This window comes from Sinocyclocheilus rhinocerous, unplaced genomic scaffold (assembly GCF_001515625.1).
Source record: "Sinocyclocheilus rhinocerous isolate Xijiao unplaced genomic scaffold, SAMN03320098_v1.1 scaffold153, whole genome shotgun sequence".
In the NCBI taxonomy this organism is placed as follows: Eukaryota; Metazoa; Chordata; class Actinopteri; order Cypriniformes; family Cyprinidae; genus Sinocyclocheilus; species Sinocyclocheilus rhinocerous.
This window is the reverse complement of record NW_015660878.1, coordinates 1,626,541-1,635,889: the sequence shown is the minus strand read 5'-3', so window position 1 is coordinate 1,635,889 and position 9,349 is coordinate 1,626,541. Positions and strand designations below refer to the sequence as shown.

The window sequence follows — 9,349 nt, the reverse complement described above, 5'->3', positions numbered from 1 at the left end:
TACCTGTCATTTGGTAACACTTTTTAATAATCCAAATAATCAGTCAGGTTTTACTATGTATAATCAGTGATCAATCTCTCACACCAACCCATTTACTTTGGTTTAATTTGAACTAAAAATGTGATGTTTGATTTTGTAGGTGTGGAGAAGCCAGAGTCTCACTCCTTCATCTATAACCTCATGATCATCCAAATCTCCAGATAGAAACTCACATCCTCCTCATCAGTGACACAGAGGAAGATCCAGTCAAGCTTTACTGTATAAATGCTGCTTGATTCTGCAAACACAACAACACAAACTCATTGTCTAATTGTGAATGAACATGATAAATAAAGTCAAATAAACATCTACTTCAGCCATATAACATATAAAATATATTTTGTCCCGTATTTTTTGTTTATATTTTGAGGTTGCCATTGAGTTCAACAACAAAACATATTATCTGACTTACCAGAGACCATCGGTTGAGTGTTGATACGGAACATTTAACGATACTACTAGATTCAAGTTATCTATATAGATTTGTTATAAAATATTTTCAATTAAAATCTTTGTCCTCTGACAAAAATTTAAGTGTAGTTTTAAATCAGGCTTTAGGTTCAGTTTGACGCACAGATGCTGCTTGACAACATGACGCTTGATAACAGTCACAACAACACGAGCAGACTGACTTAAGTATAAATTCTGCAGATGACAGCTCAGTTACAGACTCATAATGTCACTTAACAGCACACACTTCAGCCCATAAACAAACAAAACAGACAAATGCTGCGATAAAGTGCAGGAGTGGAAGATGTCACGCGACTCACCTGTAAGTCTCCTTCTCTTCCAGTGTATTTCTCAAAAGCATCAGAAGCATAAGTAGATCTTAAGAAACCATTGCCACATTATTACATTAGCCTACATAACATTGTTACTATATATAAAATTAATTCTGAAAAATGCATCACGGTTTCCACATAAATATGAAGCAGCAATAATAATAAATGTTTCTTGAGCAGCAAATTATATTAGAATGATTTCTGAAGGATCATGTGACACTGAAGACTGGAGTAATGATGCTGAAAATTCAGCTTTAATCACAGATGCATTTTAAATTACATTTTAAAATATATTAAAATAGAAAGTAGTTATTTTAATTGTTATATTTCACAATATTGCTGCTTTTACTGTTTTTTGTTTTGTTTTTGTTTTTCAAATAAGTGCAGCCTTGGTGAGCATGAGACTAAAAAAAAATATTACAAAAATCTTACTGACCCAAAACTTTTGTGTACATGTAATATTTATTTTAAATTTTGTGCAAGTAAATTTATTTAAACTGGTTGTTAAACGTTTAAATGGATTGTGTTATGTTCTGTAATTGCTGTTAATAAATCTGTCAGAAAAAAATATGCTAAAGTTTCACCTGTAGCCTGGCAGCCTTTTACAAAAATTAACCATGGTTTTATCACAGTAACCACAGTTTACCATAGTATTTGTACTAAAACTGCAGTAACCACAAATTTACCATGGTATTAATAATAATAATAGATTTGAGTACTTATGTAACACCATGTTTATTTCTCATGAGGTATCCTCAAAGGTGCACTATTGTAACTTATCTACCCTTAAAGCATGCATACTTGTATGGTAGTAATATGCTTAATAATAATAAATTTTAGTACTTATGTAACACCATGTTTATTTCTCATGAGGTATCCTCAAAGGTGCACCTTTGTAACTTATCTACCCTTAAAGCATGCATACTTGTATGGTACTAATATGCTCCCTTTTAGGGGTATAGTTGCACCTTTGAGGTTACTGCCCCAGTAAAGGGCTAAAATACAATTATAGTATATTTTATTTCTGACAGTGTAAACAAAAAAGGCATATGAAATGTTAAAAAACATGGCTTTAAAATCTAATATTAAGTGAGTATAATTACTGATTATATTCTTGTAATAATTTAAAAGATCAGTTTAGTTTAGAGGTATCGTATCGGTATCGGCGATACTGGGCTTGAAAATATCAGTATCGGATCAAAAATAAAATAAGAGGTATCGCCCATCCCTACCGTGTTGCGCGATTCAAATGAGTCGCGCTGTTTCGTTCTGCTTTTGGCACATAAACATTATATCGAACATTTATCGAACTCTTCATATCGTTTTATCGAGGAAAATTAAATCAAGATAATTATTGTTATCGAATTATCGCCCAGCCCCACCCTAACTTGCACCAAAGGTTAAAGAGACTTTAAATATACCTGTTTAGAATATCCACAGAGGAATTATACAAAAGAGATTTCACTTTGTTAATCCTTTCCTGAAACTCTTGAACACCCTTTATACTGCTGTGATTTTAACTATACATTTTTGGTGGATGCTTTCAATTAGCTTTCAGTGAAAATATAAATATATTCATCCTTATAGTTTTTCAGAAAATACCTTGTTTTTGGAGAATATATTGAATTCCCTGTTTTCTGATAGAAAATGGTAATTTTAGTGGGCAAACTTCACATTGACACATGTAAATGGAAGAAATGTAAACCCTCCTTTACTACAGGTGCATCTCAATAAATTAGAATGTCGTGGAAAAGTTCATTTATTTCGGTAATTTAACTCAAATTGTGAAACTCGTGTATTAAATAAATTCAATGCACACAGACTGAAGTAGTTTAAGTTTTTGGTTCTTTTAATTGTGATGATTTTGGCTCACATTTAACAAAAACCCACCAATTTCACTATCTCACTTAAACTACTTCAGTCTGTGTGCATTTAATTTATTTAATACACGAGTTTCACAATTTGAGTTGAATTACTGAAATAAATTAACTTTTCCACGACTTTCTAATTTATTGAGATGCACCTGTATAATATTCCTTTACTATAATTTTCCATTTCATAATTATATTTCAATCAGCTATATAACAGCTAAAATAAGAATAAGAATAAGAAATGTTTCTTGTGCAGCAATCAGCATGATTTCTGAAGGATCATGTGACACTAAAAGCTGACTTAATGAAGTTTTAGCATGACAGGAAAAAAACATTTTTAAATATATTCAAATAGAAAGCAGTTTTCTTTCAAATGTAGATTTAGTAGTTTTACTGTATTTTTTATCAAAAAGGGCATAAGTGCAGCCTTGCTGATCAGAAGAGATTTCTTTTGAAATCTTACCCCCTTTTGAACGGTGGTGTATATTATATATTTTACTTATACTATATATTTTAAAAGCAAGTATTTAGTCTATATAACAGCCATTAGCCCATATATAATTTTAAAAACATGTAATTGAATGCCACATGATCATGGCATACAGTATGTGATTTAACTGGACTTGAAATATCATTTTCATTAGTTTCCAGAGAAATTTGGCATTCAAACCAACCACAGCCAATCAGCAAACAAGAAGCATTTATATATATATTTTTTCCAGCAACAACAAGAAAAAGGCATATCGTGCTTTATTGTGTCTGAATGCTCGCTATTGTCTTCACAGAACGTTCGGCAGCTGCGCTACAGAAAGCTAAGCGAATACATAAGTCAAGAGTCGTTGCTATGGAAAAGATACACCATCTAGTCTAGTGGCATTGGTGTAAACGGGCAGATAACACTACAACACCAGACATGAACAGCGTGTCTAAGCACATAGAACCCATTATAACGCACTCCACACGCTTGTTTTGAAAAAGTTTGTGAGAGATCAGTGGTGTTTATGTACATATGGACATCAGATGCTCCAAACACGGACAAGATGCTTGTTCTGAAGAACCCACGTTCAGATCGCTGAGTTTCCACACATTCAGAATGTTTTCATTTTTCATTGTTATTTGGTGTGTTTAGTAATTCTGAATTGAGCAGTATATATGCAGTTCTTTGGCATCTCCCTGTGATCTTGTTTACTATGGCAGGTTGACTTGTGCATATTTGATAAGTTACTGTATAACTGAACTTTACGTACTACTAAGTACTTTTAAGTTGTAAAGAATATCTGCAGTGACATTTTTGCAAATATGCAAAAGCGGCATTCCTTCCGGTGCACTCAGTGTCCGAATTCACTACTCGTTTTCATTCACTCCTTCTAGTGAACTGAATTAGTGACCTAATGTAGGGAATAGTGAATGAGGGTATAGGGGGCGATATCGGACACAGCCCTGGTGTCTGTAATCCTGGGCACGCCCGCTGATTGTGTGGCAAAAAATAATTACATGGAATTGAAAAGCGATAACAAGGTTTTGTGAATAGAAAAGGTTGGGAAAAAGAAAATAGAAAAGATTGAGAAGAGTGATGTGTTTATTTATGTCTTTCCCCTACAGAATAAGGGATGTTTGGACCGTTACACTCAGCCAACAGAAGCATGTGGACAGACATTGACTGTGATGATGGACATCTGCTGATGCACAGGTAATGCTTATAACAGTTCACTGTGTGTTGTTTGCTTGTAAATGTATAGGTTAGCATAATTTTCTTTTTGAAGGAGCACCCCTTTGAAAAGCAAATGATGGTAACCTAAGTAGGTGGGGAAGGGAAAAATTATAGCAAATTACATTTTTTTCAGGCAGAAGCATAACCCCTGCTGGACATTGTGCTGGAGCTCAGGGGGGGATGCCATGATCCCCCACACCTTCTCACTCACACCAGACCAAAGAAGCATTTATATATATATTTTTTCCAGCAACAACAAGAAAAAGGCATATCGTGCTTTATTGTGTCTGAATGCTCGCTATTGTCTTCACAGAACGTTCGGCAGCTGCGCTACAGAAAGCTAAGCGAACACATAAGTCAAGAGTCGTTGCTATGGAAAAGATACACCATCTAGTCTAGTGGCATTGGTGTAAACGGGCAGATAACACTACAACACCAGACATGAACAGCGTGTCTAAGCACATAGAACCCATTATAACGCACTCCACACGCTTGTTTTGAAAAAGTTTGTGAGAGATCAGTGGTGTTTATGTACATATGGACATCAGATGCTCCAAACACGGACAAGATGCTTGTTCTGAAGAACCCACGTTCAGATCGCTGAGTTTCCACACATTCAGAATGTTTTCATTTTTCATTGTTATTTGGTGTGTTTAGTAATTCTGAATTGAGCAGTATATATGCAGTTCTTTGGCATCTCCCTGTGATCTTGTTTACTATGGCAGGTTGACTTGTGCATATTTGATAAGTTACTGTATAACTGAACTTTACGTACTACTAAGTACTTTTAAGTTGTAAAGAATATCTGCAGTGACATTTTTGCAAAGTGTCTTTGCAAAAAAGAACACTGAATGTTTAAATCTATCTTGAACTAGTTTTGTTTAAAAATGTCACAGTCTTCAGCGGGTGTGCCCAGGATGGCCACCAGATGACTGTTTTCTGTGAGCACATGGCTTGTGTTGTGTTTGTTTGGTGCCATGTGCTCTCTCCTGTCTATTGTCAGACCCCGCCCATCTTGTTACCTCATTATTGTTTAAGTTGCTCCACCTGTGTCTCCCTCGTTAGCCTCCTCGGACGTTCTCGAGTGCACTCATTCAATCCCACAATGCACTGCAAAAACGAGTGTACAACTGGTGCACGCTCAACGGCTAGAGAATGCCCATAATGCACCGTGAGAGTCACGCGCCGAATGAATTCGCGCATCTCGCCAGAAGATGGCGCCCGCAGCTGAATAATCAATCCGTTCATTTTTACAAAGCGCTCATCCATGGCGTACAGCATAATGTACAACACGGGTATAAATTCATTGTAAATTGATTATTAAATTGTTTGATTAGGGTTTATACATAATTTCCGTGACAGAGTTCAAGATAAATCCTTTAATCTTACTACTGGAGCTGCTAGTTTGCTAGTTTCAAATGATTAATAAACAGCAAGCACAAACTATGCAAAAGCGGCATTCCTTCCGGTGCACTCAGTGTCCGAATTCACTACTCGTTTTCATTCACTCCTTCTAGTGAACTGAATTAGTGACCTAATGTAGGGAATAGTGAATGAGGGTATAGGGGGCGATATCGGACACAGCCCTGGTGTCTGTAATCCTGGGCACGCCCGCTGATTGTGTGGCAAAAAATAATTACATGGAATTGAAAAGCGATAACAAGGTTTTGTGAATAGAAAAGGTTGGGAAAAAGAAAATAGAAAAGATTGAGAAGAGTGATGTGTTTATTTATGTCTTTCCCCTACAGAATAAGGGATGTTTGGACCGTTACACTCAGCCAACAGAAGCATGTGGACAGACATTGACTGTGATGATGGACATCTGCTGATGCACAGGTAATGCTTATAACAGTTCACTGTGTGTTGTTTGCTTGTAAATGTATAGGTTAGCATAATTTTCTTTTTGAAGGAGCACCCCTTTGAAAAGCAAATGATGGTAACCTAAGTAGGTGGGGAAGGGACGGGGGTTGGGAAAAATTATAGCAAATTACATTTTTTTCAGGCAGAAGCATAACCCCTGCTGGACATTGTGCTGGAGCTCAGGGGGGGATGCCATGATCCCCCACACCTTCTCACTCACACCAGACCATTCACTCATATCGCGGAGATCTGGTTGGACTTGAGCCAGCAACCTCTGAAACCATGAGGCAGCGCTCTTACCACTGAGCCACAGATCTCTTGTCTGAACATGTGCAGGAACTTATATTTCACTGTCATTTTACAATAAACCAGATAAATGTAGAGCCCATTGAGCTGGGATTTGAACCCATGACACCACCACAGTCCTGACTGTAAGAAACATGTGTTTAGCCATTAGTGCCACACTGGCTTTCACATCAAGGACTGGCATTTGGGCCAATTTGTTGGATATAATGCAATACATGAGCTTTAATGTTAGCAATAGTGGGGCTCGAACTCATGACTCCATGATCCCAACACAACACTCTGCATCCTGAGCCACTGTACCAGGTGAGTTACTGGTTGTTTTGGACGGGTTTTATTGACAGCTTTGGTTCATGTGATTTAAAAAAAAATTGTAACATTTTTAGAGCGTTTTATGTGGAGTTTTGCTAGACACAGTAACAACTCTATCTTCTGCACCACTGCATAGTGGTATAGTGGTGTTTTAGATGGAAATACGATAAAATAGCAAATTACAAATTTTATAAGCCACAAAGTTTGCAACAATTTGTTGTTGGTTTTTCTGTTTAGTGGTAGATATAATGACAAATTAAGTAATAGTAGGATTTGAACTCAAGATTGAAACACTTTACAGTATATCCTGAGTCACTGAATTTGTGGTGTTAAGGTGTGTTTTTCGTGTTTTGCTGGATATAAGGTTAAAAAAAACATGTAATAATGGCAATGGATTTGAACACTAAACATGTGAAAAAAACTTTTGCAGCTCAGCTTGACATGACAGTGTTACTTATGGATGTCCATCAGTGAATGTCTGTCCACATGCTTCTGTTGGCTGAGTGTAACGGTCCAAACATCCCTTATTCTGTAGGGGAAAGACATAAATAAACAGACATCACTCCATACTGTGTAGCTTAAACTCAACATATTACAGTTAGTCTAAAGTACAGTATACCTAAGTAATGATATATCATACAATAACTGATTCATTTGTTCTTCTGAAGGTATGACAGACAGGGAGCTCCGCAAGAGAGCAGCATGTAAACAAAGACTAAATTACCTGACAGAGGAGCTGTATATCTGAATTACACATAAATAGACACTTAATGACTTAAATACAACAATTAATTCTAGGCATGTAATTTTACAAGAGAAATACACTTGAAGAGAAGGAGACTTACAGGTGAGTCGCGTGACATCTTCCACTCCTGCACTTTATCGCAGCATTTGTCTGTTTTGTTTGTTTATGGGCTGAAGTGTGTGCTGTTAAGTGACATTATGAGTCTGTAACTGAGCTGTCATCTGCAGAATTTATACTTAAGTCAGTCTGCTCGTGTTGTTGTGACTGTTATCAAGCGTCATGTTGTCAAGCAGCATCTGTGCGTCAAACTGAACCTAAAGCCTGATTCCGCCGCCTGGTGGAGCGGATGGAAAACTGCACTTCAGTTTTTACCTTACAAATCATAGTTTACTGTCAACGGACTCAAAGTTGCTTCAGAGATTGGGTCATTGCCCATATTACAAAACACATGCTTTAACAGTTTCATACTGAAGAAAAAGCAAAAGCCCCTTTTTTATTTGGTTAAATGTGTATAAGGCAGGTGACAAACAGCTGATCATCTGCTCTCTCTTGTGGTCAATAAGTTTATCTGCGTTATTAACTGAAATTACAAACCCGAGGTGGCAGGTGAGAGGACCGAGACTTAGATTTAGAATATTTTACAAATGTATATTTTGTCATATCTAGTAGTTTGTTAAATGATCCAGATCAGTGTTCAAATTATGTGGTAAGTCTGATAAAATGTTGTTGTTGAACTCAATGACAAACTCGTAAACAAATCAAGGACAAAATATTTTCATATTGTCTATGGCTGAAGCAGATATTTATTTGATTTCACTTATCATGTTTTTTAACAATTAGCCAATGAGTTTGTGTTATTGTGTTTGGAGAATCAAGCAGGATTTATAGTAAAGCTTGACTGGATCTACCTCACATTGCTCTGTGATGAACTGGGTGTTTTCCTGCTTTGGGTCCAAGACTCTGGGACAGACTCCAGCATCCCCTAGTAAAAATAGCCTAGTAAAAATATTTCAAAATGTTACTGTTTTGCTGTACTTTGGATCAAATAAATGCAGGTTTGGTGAGCAGAAGAGACTTCTTTAAAAAACATTAAAAATCTTACTATTCAAAAACTTTTGACTGGTAGTGTATAGGCAACAAACTTGACACACTTGCCCGAAAAAGTGCGGGGGACGAATTTACGTGATATTAAAAGTGGGGGGGACACGTCCACCGCGTCCCCCGCGTAATCAATGCCCCTGCCTCATAGGATCCTACAGGAGAAGCAGTTTGAAGAACGAATGGGTGGATAACAGGCATACAGTCTATGATAACAGGCATGAGACCAGATCAATGTGTTAATGTACTCCCCCTTGTGGACAATAAGTGTATCTGCATTAAGACATGAAAACAGCAGGAGGAAAGAGATTGTGTAATCCTGCTCCTGGTGAGCCACTGTCCTGATTTTAGCTCCAACTCTGATGAAAAACAGCTGAAGTAACTAATCAAGGCCTTCAGGATTAAAAGAAACTTTCAGGCTGATGTGTTGGACTCATTTGTTTTGCACAAGTGGCAATTCATATATTTACGTCATATCTAACAAAACACAAAGAAAAACACCCCTTCACACCACAAATTGAGTGTTGAGTTCAAATACTGCTATTACTTAATTTGCATAGCAGAAAAACCAACAACAAATTGTTGCAAATATTGTGACTCATAAAACAGTGGTTTGCCTTTGGGTTCA

The 9,349-nt window shown here is 36.7% G+C and overlaps 1 long non-coding RNA gene across 2 annotated transcripts; it reads left to right on the top strand.

Moving 5' to 3' along the window:
* Positions 1-622: 622 nt before the first annotated feature.
* Positions 623-6,848, top strand: LOC107725631 (uncharacterized). 2 transcript variants are annotated; one of them, XR_001638144.1, is made up of 4 exons: positions 623-811; positions 4,295-4,382; positions 6,152-6,239; positions 6,406-6,848. It is a non-coding gene; the product is annotated as an uncharacterized LOC107725631 (long non-coding RNA). The 2 variants fall into 2 exon arrangements; XR_001638145.1 differs by lacking the exons at positions 6,152-6,239; positions 6,406-6,848 and adding an exon at positions 4,537-4,615.
* The last annotated feature ends 2,501 nt before the right edge of the window (positions 6,849-9,349 follow it).